We start from the raw sequence: 12,139 nt of genomic DNA on the forward strand, positions 1-12,139 counted from the left end.
TAAATTTGTAAATAAAAAAAGTTATCAAGCCTTAAACTTGTACAACTAAATATAAATAAGATTTTTATAAAAAATTTAAATTTCTCGTTTAGCCAAAATCATCTGATCACATTATTTACTCTATATGTATACACTTAAAGGGTTATAATTTTAGTCCACAATAACCGATAACACTAACACAACCACATACATATGTACATATTAGAAATACCATTAGGTTTTAGTTTAAATATCTATGTTTGAACTGAACATTATATTAAGGGTATTTACCAACTATTTATACTCAAATGTATTTATAAAATTTAAAACTTTATCGATTAAAAAGGTACTTTTTGCAAATTTTAATGCATCAATATTTCTCATACATACATAGTATGTACGTGTACCTACCAATGACTGATAATTCTAAAGATAGTAGAAGAGGTAATAAATATTGAAATGATTTATTAAATTATATATATGTAAATAAACTATTTTTAGGGCCATAGGGAAAAAATTAAATCATCTGAGGTTTAATCATAAATATGTATATTTAATTTTAAAATTTGTGATACAGGCAGCTTTATCTGAACCAGTTGAGAACAAGGCTAGTAAAATCCTAATATTATAATCTTATTAAATTAAAAAAGGCTTGATTAAGAGTGAAAGATCATTTTACTATTTTATAAAATGTCATGAGATTTTACATTGAACACTTTGAATTTATAAAAAAAGAACAAATTGTTATGTTTTTTTTTTAATTCAAAATTCCTAGAATAAGAAATTAGTAATTCGGACAAAAATATTTATTACTGTTGCAATAAGAATGTATACTCACGTTCTTGTGATTTTTTTTTTACTGAAAACTAATAGAAACTTTTAAAAATAAATCAAATAACTAATATTATTTAATGAAATATTTAAAAACCTCAAGCATTATAACTTAAAGAATGTGTCTTTACAGGATTATTTTCGCAATAGGTCCTTACTGAGGACTTGTGTCAAGTTTGGACCGTGCTCTGCAGTATTTGAAAGCGTAATTATCTTACAATTTTTTTTTAATTTTTAATAATATAAAGCATATTTGTGTAACAGATCGTATGTGAAGTTCGACCAACCAACGGAATTAACACCAAAGTCTTATATCCTATTCTATAATCTAGTCTACAGTCTAGTCTATAGTCTACTCTATAGTCTAGTCTATAGTCTAGTCTATAGTCTAGTCTATAGTCTAGTCTATAGTCTAGTCTATAGTCTAGTCTATAGTCTAGTCTATAGTCTAGTCTATAGTCTAGTCTATAGTCTAGTCTATAGTCTAGTCTATAGTCTAGTCTATAGTCTAGTCTATAGTCTAGTCTATAGTTTAGTCTATAGTCTAGTCTATAGTCTAGTCTATAGTCTAGTCTATAGTCTAGTCTATAGTCTAGTCTATAGTCTAGTCTATAGTCTAGTCTATAGTCTAGTCTATAGTCTAGTCTATAGTCTAGTCTATAGTCTAGTCTATAGTCTAGTCTATAGTCTAGTCTATAGTCTAGTCTATAGTCTAGTCTATAGTCTAGTCTATAGTCTAGTCTATAGTCTATTCTATAGTCTAGTCTATTCTATAGTCTAGTCTATAGTCTATTCTATAGTCTATTCTATAGTCTATTCTATAGTCTATTCTATAGTCTAGTCTATAGTCTAGTCTATAGTCTAGTCTATAGTCTAGTCTATAGTCTAGTCTATAGTCTAGGCTATAGTCTAGTCTATAGTCTAGTCTATAGTCTAGTCTATAGTCTAGTCTACAGTCTAGTCTATAGTCTAGTCTACAGTCTAGTCTATAGTCTAGTCTATAGTCTAGTCTATAGTCTAGTCTATAGTCTAGTCTATAGTCTAGTCTATAGTCTAGTCTATAGTCTAGTCTATAGTCTTGTCTATAGTCTATTCTATAGTCTAGTCTATAGTCTAGTCTATAGTCTAGTCTATAGTCTAGTCTATAGTCTAGTCTATAGTCTAGTCTATAGTCTAGTCTATAGTATAGTCTATAGTCTAGTCTATAGTCTAGTCTATAGTCTAGTCTATAGTCTAGTCTATAGTCTAGTCTATAGTCTAGTCTATATTCTAGTCTAGTCTAGTCTATAGTCTAGTCTATAGTCTAGTCTATAGTCTAGTCTATAGTCTAGTCTATAGTCTAGTCTATAGTCTAGTCTATAGTCTAGTCTATAGTCTAGTCTATAGTCTAGTCTAGTCTAGTCTATAGTCTAATCTATACTCTAGTCTATAGTCTAGTCTATAGTCTAGTCTATAGTCTAGTCTATAGTCTTTCTTTATAGCTTTCATCAGAATACTTTACCAATAAAAAAATACATTTTTAAAAATTTAAATTTAACATCTTAGTCCAAAGTTTTTATAATCACAATTAATAGATAAATACATTTGAAAAAGTTATGCATCTATGAAATGCTATATCATTCGGTGATTAACAGTTTGTCATTTTCTATTAATATTTTGAAACTTTTTTTAATTATTACAATGACTCAAAAAAAGATAGTAATTCAATTATTCATCAATTTTTATCATTATATTTTAAATAGTAATTAAAATGTTGATTAAATAGTTATTGATTGGAAATTGATTGATAGGAACATAGATGATATCCGAAATATATGGATATAACAAAGGATTTAGCAAGAACGATATATAATATTAATTAAGAACCCACTTAAAACCTTTAAACTAAATCCAATATGTTTTTATTTAATTTTAACTGTTCTTATTTATAATAGTTTTTTTAATTAAAATTTTAAGGGGATTCACTATAAATATACAATCAATATTGTTTACAAAATTGCTTAATAGAACAATAAAAAGTACTTTTAAATTATTACTACCACATGGTACCAGATATACACTAGTTAAAGTTTAATAAAGTATATAAACAGATGTGCATACGTCGGCTGATACTACGAATGGAAGTAGCCCTTAATTTAAGTGTAAAAAGTCCTTGATTTCGTCTGAAATCTTAACATTTTTTCTTAATTAGAAATTTGTAATTGGTGCGAAAAACATATTCAAATTCCCAATGAAAAATTACGTCATCCTACTAATCAAATCATGCCTAAAGATTGAATCCAATTAAAAAGATATTAACAATTAAATAACGATTAAATTACAATAATGTCTGTACACTTTACCATTAATTATCGGTATATGAAGTTTTGCATTGGGTTTGCATTTGATCTCAAAAGGTCATATGGAATAAGATCGCAGTTTTCAGAAAACTGAGTCTTTTCATAGATCTCTATATGTATAAGGTTTTTCGACTAGCAAGAATAAATCGGACACAATTTTTCATGATTTGAACAGCGAAATAATAATTTGCAAACGCCAACTTCATTCCTATCTGAAAAATATTTTCTTAATGGAAGACACTGTATTTATAATACTGCTGGTGCAGGGTACCAGGCAAGATAATGAAAATAAAATACTATTCAATAATAAAGTGAGTGTTGAGACATACGTACATACAAATGTATGTATAAATATTGAGACGGGACATTCAAAGTTTTGACCGATAAGATTTGGTATTAAAAATGTATTAAAGATTTGATATTTTAAAGAAAGCAAGGTTGAATTCAATCAAGATAATCGCTATTATTTTGCATTACTTTCATTTTTAAATAAATTATTATCAAAGCGCAAAAATGAAATGTTCTATTAGCCTCCAGAGTTGTATAAACTTTATTATTAAAATGAGTGTTCCTTTGTGTATGGGCATTGAACATTTGGAAAAGAATCCCAATTATAGATAAAATGTCATATTAAGGAAAACCATAACTTATATTAGGTACATCAGATGTTATATCATGGTTCCTTAAGTTCATTTTCCTGTATATACGCTCTTTCATTACCGATTATTCTCACCGGAATTGTAATAGGTTATGACTTGCATTCTTATACAGTCCGTTGGCACCATATTTGTTCAAAAGCACCTGGAAGGAGTTTAGAATACTGCTCCGACTTGCTCTTAACTGCTCAACTATTGAACGAGTTTGCCTGAATGACTTCCTTTCACTATCCGAAATCGCGTTTTGGTTTAAGACTTTATTGCTCTTATAGCCATTAATGATTCTGTGACTGGCATTTGCAGCAATCGTTCAACGTTAGGAAGATGTCCTGGATGTCTCTAATATTAAGTCAAAAGACTGGCCGGATGTTTTGAGGGTAGTGATCTTCTATTAGGCAGGCCGTCGAAGAGTAGTACCCATAGAATTTTCGGGTTTTAAACCGCCGTATTAATACGACAGCCTTTGAACGAGATATCAAAGTCCTTTCTTTAGTCCAAGATGTGAAAGTAACTGTAGTTTACGTACTTGAAAATGTCCAGATATTAAATTTTTTATATTTACGACGATTGTGGTCTAGTATTGGGAAATTTTAGCACTAATGTCGTGTTGACACAGTTGATTTCGAAGTTCATGAAAATTATCGATGACGGTGGCCAAGTATTGGGATATTTTGGTTCTTATGAATAAGAATATTGTATGGTCATCTTCGTATGACACAAACAATAGAATTTTCGTGTTTTGAACCGCCGTATTAATACGACTGCCTCTGAACGAGATGTCAAAGTCCTTTCTTTAGTCCAAGATGTGAAAGTAACTGTAGTTTACGTTCTTGAAAATGTCCAGATATTAAGTCGTTTATATTTACGACGATTGTGGTCTAGTATTGGGAAATTTTAGCACTAATGTCGTGTTGACACAGTTGATTTCGAAGTTCATGAAAATTGTCGATGACGGTGGCCAAGTATTGGGATATTTTGGTTCTTATGTAATCAATATTTACGACAGATGAGAATATTGTATGGTCATCTTCGTATGACACAATCGAGACATATTGGGGTGGTTCCGGAAATGAGGCGAGATATATATATATCTATATCTTGCGGTAGTTCTGCCATAGACATAGTTGACTACTTCTTGAGATGTGAGCATCTTGACTGTACATCGCTTGCTAGAGTCGTTTTAAAAATGGAATGATTAATATATCGGAGGAGCAACGATAGTGCTTTGATACGGGTGCTCTAATCTGAGTAATTGTAAATAGTCAGATTAAGAAGGGTGGAACTTAACAGAGCTTTTCCGAATCCATTAGGAAGCAGTATCAATATGAGTAGAACATCGAATACCTAATTTTATGCAAGAATTTTAACCAGATTTAATACTGTCTTTCCTTCAACCTTAAATGATCTTTGAGTTTGTAATGATCGAATCGGAATTCACAATAGCCCCATACAAAGTCGCTATCATACAGAGACATTAATATCCATAATAAACATTATGGATATTATTGTCTTGATAAAATTTGACACAAATAACAAATTTTATGAGGATCGGTGCAAAACTTACCCTATAAAGATCCATTCAGAAAAGTTCTCTGCCTTAATTAAATCTTTTAAATGTGAAATTATAGAAAAATATATAACATTTAATTATGAATCCCGCATTTTATCTAGTATCTTTAATATACCGATTCGCTACAATTTAGTCAAATACCTTTGGCATTTCTGCTACATTAGAAATGACATTAGTATTTAATTAATACAACAAACCTTTACTAAAAATAGTTAAGCTCTAGTTTTATAAATTTTTCTCGTGTATTTTGTTTAAATTATTCATAAAAACACAAAAATCACTCACAACTCAAAGGTCACTGGAAATAAAAACAATATTACTGAATATTTTTACTAAAAGTCCCCTTAACGATTATACTATCATACAGGTGGTCATTGAGTTTATTTACTTTTCGTTCCTATATTATTATTTTTTTTTTGTGCTTTCGGTACCTTCTTCAACGTTTAATCTATACAAAAAAAATATTGATAAAATTTGTTAAACTGATTGTATTTGAGTAAGGTATCTTCTTCTTCTTTACTTTTCGGTTGTTGATTTCTTCTTTCTATTGTTATTTATAACAAATTAATTTGATTATTTGTTTAGTTAATGTAGGTATTCGTATTATTTCAAGGGGATTTTTCGCAAACAAACAAAAATATATTTTGAACTTAATGGGTGTGAAAAAGATATATAAACGATAGATAGATACATACATGCATACACATGTATATCTAATTTGTTAAATTAACTAAATTACAAAAATAGTAATTATTTTACTTATTTAAAGATAGTAATTGAATTTTTAAACAACAATTTTTGACCCAGCAACATTATTTTGTTGAATTGTTTTGTTCAAATATAAATATGCAATGATTTTGACTCAATACAAATTGAGAATAAAAACGGAAGATTGTTTTACTATATAGAAATCACAAAATAAACTATTAGTTAATTATAATGTACCGGAAAAAAACTCATACAATTTTTTAATAGACCACATTAAAGTTCATAGCTACAGTAAAGTGAAAAACAGTTGCAGTTGGAAATTTTGTAATAAATAGGTCAGAAACAGAATAGCTCCCAATTTTTCTAGTTTATGTATACTTTTGTTGAACATAGACTAGACATAGACTAGACATAGACTAGACATAGACTAGACAAAGACTAGACATAGACTAGACATGGACTAGATATAGACTAGACATAGACTAGACATAGAATAGACATAGACTAGACATAGACTAGACATAGACTAGATATAGACTAGACATAGACTAGACTTAGACTAGACTTAGACTAGACATAGACTAGACATAGACTAAACATAGACTAGACATAGACTAGACATAGACTAGTCATAGACTAGACATAGACTAGACATAGACTAGACATAGACTAGACATAGACTAGACATAGACTAGACATAGACTAGACATAGACTAGACATAGACTAGACATAGACTAGACATAGACTAGACATAGACTAGACATAGACTAGACATAGACTAGACATAGACTAGACATAGACTAGACATAGACTAGACATAGACTAGACATAGCCTAGACATAGACTAGACATAGACTAGACATAGACTAGACATAGACTAGACATAGGCTAGACATAGACTAGACATAGACTAGACATAGACTAGACATAGACTAGACATAGATTAGACAAGACTAGACATAGACTAGACATAGACTAGACATAGACTAGACATAGACTAGACATAGACTAGACATAGACTAGACATAGACTAGACATAGACTAGACATAGACTAGACATAGACTAGACATAGACTAGACATAGACTAGACATAGACTAGACATAGACTAGACATAGACTAGACATAGACTAGACATAGACTAGACATAGACTAGACATAGACTAGACATAGACTAGACATAGACTAGACATAGACTAGACATAGACTAGACATAGACTAGACATAGACTAGACATAGACTAGACATAGACTAGACATAGACTAGACATAGACTAGACATAGACTAACATAGACCTAGACATAGACTAGACATAGACTAGACATAGACTAGACATAGACTAGACATAGACTAGACATAGACTAGACATAGACTAGACATAGACTAGACATAGACTAGACATAGACTAGACATAGACTAGACATAGACTAGACATAGACTAGACATAGACTAGACATAGACTAGACATAGACTAGACATAGACTAGACATAGACTAGACATAGACTAGACATAGACTAGACATAGACTAGACATAGACTAGACATAGACTAGACATAGACTAGACATAGACTAGACATAGACTAGACATAGACTAGACATAGACTAGACATAGACTAGACATAGACTAGACATAGACTAGACTAGACATAGACTAGACATAGACTAGACATAGACTAGACATAGACTAGACATAGACTAGACATAGACTAGACATACTAGACATAGACTAGAAATAGACTAGACATAGACTAGACATAGACTAGACATAGACTAGACATAGACTAGACATAGACTAGACATAGACTAGACAATAGACTAGACATAGACTAGACATAGACTAGACATAGACTAGACTAGACTAGACATAGACTAGACTAGACTAGACATAGACTAGACATAGACTAGACATAGACTAGACATAGACTAGACATAGACTATACATAGACTAGACATAGACTAGACATAGACTAACATAGACTAAGACATAGACTAGACTAGACTAGACATAGACTAGACATAGACTAGACTAGACATAGACTAGACATAGACGAGACATAGACCTAGACATAGACTAGACATAGACTAGAACATAGACTAGACATAGACTAGACATAGACTAGACATAGACTAGAATAGACTAGACATAGACTAGACTAGACATAGACTAGACTATAGACTAGACTATAGACTAGACTATAGACTAGACTATAGACTAGACTATAGACTAGACTATAGACTAGACTATAGACTAGACTATAGACTAGACTATAGACTAGACTATAGACTAGACTATAGACTAGACTATAGACTAGACTATAGACTAGACTATAGACTAGACTATAGACTAGACTATAGACTAGACTATAGACTAGACTATAGACTAGACTATAGACTAGACTATAGACTAGACTATAGACTAGACTATAGACTAGACTATAGACTAGACTATAGACTAGACTATAGACTAGACTATAGACTAGACTATAGACTAGACTATAGACTAGACTATAGACTAGACTATAGACTAGACTATAGACTAGACTATAGACTAGACTATAGACTAGACTATAGACTAGACTATAGACTAGACTATAGACTAGACTATAGACTAGACTATAGACTAGACTATAGACTAGACTATAGACTAGACTATAGACTAGACTATAGACTAGACTATAGACTAGACTATAGACTAGACTATAGACTAGACTATAGACTAGACTATAGACTAGACTATAGACTAGACTATAGACTAGACTATAGACTAGACTATAGACTAGACTATAGACTAGACTATAGACTAGACTATAGACTAGACTATAGACTAGACTATAGACTAGACTATAGACTAGACTATAGACTAGACTATAGACTAGACTATAGACTAGACTATAGACTAGACTATAGACTAGACTATAGACTAGACTATAGACTAGACTATACTAGACTATAGACTAGACTATAGACTAGACTATAGACTAGACTATAGACTAGACTATAGACTAGACTATAGACTAGACTATAGACTAGACTATAGACTAGACTATAGACTAGACTATAGACTAGACTATAGACTAGACTATAGACTAGACTATAGACTAGACTATAGACTAGACTATAGACTAAACTATAGACTAGACTATAGACTAGACTATAGACTAGACTATAGACTATAGACTAGACTATAGACTAGACTAGACTATAGAACTTAGACTATAGACTAGACTATAGACTAGACTAACTATAGCTAGACTATAGACTAGACTATAGACTAGACTATAGACTAGACTATAGACTAGACTATAGACTAGACTATAGACTAGACTATAGACTAGACTATAGACTAGACTATTAGACTAGACTATAGACTAGACTATAGACTAGACTATAGACTAGACTACGACTAGACTATGACTAGACTATAGACTAGACTATACTAGACTATAGACTAGACTATAGACTAGCTATAGACTAGACTAGACAGAACTATAGACTAGACTATAGACTAGACTATAGACTAGACTATAGACAGACTATAGACTAGACTATAGACTAGACTATAGACTAGACTATAGACTAGACTATAGACTAGACTATAGACTAGACTATAGACTAGACTATAGACTAGACTATAGACTAGACTATAGACTAGACTATAGACTAGACTATAGACTAGACTATAGACTAGACTATAGACTAGACTATAGACTAGACTATAGACTAGACTATAGACTAGACTATAGACTAGACTATAGATAGACTATAGACTAGACTATAGACTAGACTATAGACTAGACTATAGACTAGACTATAGACTAGACTATAGACTAGACTATAGACTAGACTATAGACTAGACTATAGACTAGACTATAGACTAGACTATAGACTAGACTATGACTAGACTATAGACTAGACTATAGACTAGACTATAGACTAGACTATAGACTAGGACTATAGACTAGACTATAGACTAGACTATAGACTAGACTATAGACTAGACTATAGACTAGACTATAGACTAGACTATAGACTAGACTATAGACTAGACTATAGACTAGACTATAGACTAGACTATAGACTAGACTATAGACTAGACTATAGATAGACTATAGACTAGACTATAGACTAGACTAGACTAGACTATAGACTAGACTATAGACTAGACTATAGACTAGACTATAGACTAGACTAGACTATAGACTAGACTAGACTATAGACTAGACTATAGACTAGACTATAGACTAGACTATAGACTAGACTATAGACTAGACTATAGACTAGACTATAGACTAGACTATAGACTAGACTATAGACTAGACTATAGACTAGACTATAGACTAGACTATAGACTAGACTATAGACTAGACTATAGACTAGACTATAGACTAGACTATAGACTAGACTATAGACTAGACTATAGACTAGACTATAGACTAGACTATAGACTAGACTATAGACTAGACTATAGACTAGACTATAGACTAGACTATAGACTAGACTATAGACTAGACTATAGACTAGGCTATAGACTAGACTATAGACTAGACTATAGACTAGACTATAGACTAGACTACACTATAGACTAGACTATAGACTAGACTACACTATAGACTAGACTATGCTAAGTCGTTTGAGAGCTTCTTTATTATAAGCTCTGGAATATAAAAAACTTATATATACCTTCTATCACCACAGATGTTGGTGAAGGGTATAAAAACTATAAACAATTGTCCTTAACATTTGGCATAGTGAGTAATCTTTTGTCATAAATCTGGGTTATAAAGTAGTTATACTTTTCATTATAATTAATAATATGCCGCTATATAATTATTTCGAAAATAAAACCCCTATATTAATTATTTGATAATAATCGTAAAACTTTCTAATTTTCAAAAGTTACACTTTGACTTAAAAACGTTAAAATCAAATAATAAACAAAGAATTTGTAAACATTCATGGTTGTTTATTGTATTTTTATTTATTTTATAACAGTTGCTAAAGATGAGTATAATAAAAACAACTTTTTTGATATAAGATTTGTTGAATAGATATTATTGAGTTGCAAATATAAAGTATTGAGATATATAATTAAAAATATGTAAGAGTAAATGTATATAATTGTTATGGATGAGTGTATATTGCTTAATTAAATCACAATTTCAAATTTTATTTTACTACTACTGAGACTAAAATTACGAGTACAACAAACTTATATAATTTTTTTTTTTAAGAGATTTCAAATTTTATACAATTTTAAAAAGTACAATCAACTTATAAGAATTAATATGATTTTTTTCTTCAAATTTTTACAACCAATTTAGAAAAATACCTACATATAAAGTAGTATTAATTTACTAATTAAAAGATAATAATAAATTTAATTTTATGGTCGTTTGAAACATTTTGTGAGGTAGGTTAAAAAATCATTAGTACAAAAATGAAACTGAAAGATGGTTTTGTTTTTAAAGAAGGAGAGCAAAAAATTAAAAGAAAATTAGTAAGAAATTTTATTATAAGTAATTTGTTAGTAGCAGTTTATAAGAGAGTAATAGAAGCAAATGTTATAATAATTTAACCCTTAAATGTTAAATAAGACATTTATTACAAAAACAAAGCAATTTTTTAGAAATTTTGAATTCTTGTTTAAATAAAATTTCCTTAAATGTTAAGCAATGTTTAGATAACAATGACCATTTAGCTATATTTTTCTTGAAATCTTAATCCAATCTAAATATTTCATTCTACGAATTTAAAATAAGCGTGACTTAAATAAGAAATAGAATTTTGTCTATAATTTATTGTTGTACAATTATTTGTTTATGTTTTATCACCGTATATGTATGTTTGTATGTTAAAATTGTAAAGTAATTTGTTAGCTTGTTTTCAATATTATTTATGAATAAGTTTTGCATAAATATTTGGCAAATTATTAAATTCAAAGCAGGCAAAAGAAATAACAACAATTACATATATGTCACGATGTTTGTTTATTATTTCATTATTTAATAAAGAAAATTATTACGAAAACAAAAAGGTATTTAATAATGAGAACAA

The sequence above is a fragment of the Lucilia sericata genome, unplaced genomic scaffold (assembly GCF_015586225.1).
Source record: "Lucilia sericata isolate MDLA Ls3-8-SP2 unplaced genomic scaffold, ASM1558622v1 Contig000775F_arrow, whole genome shotgun sequence".
Taxonomy (NCBI): domain Eukaryota; kingdom Metazoa; phylum Arthropoda; class Insecta; order Diptera; family Calliphoridae; genus Lucilia; species Lucilia sericata.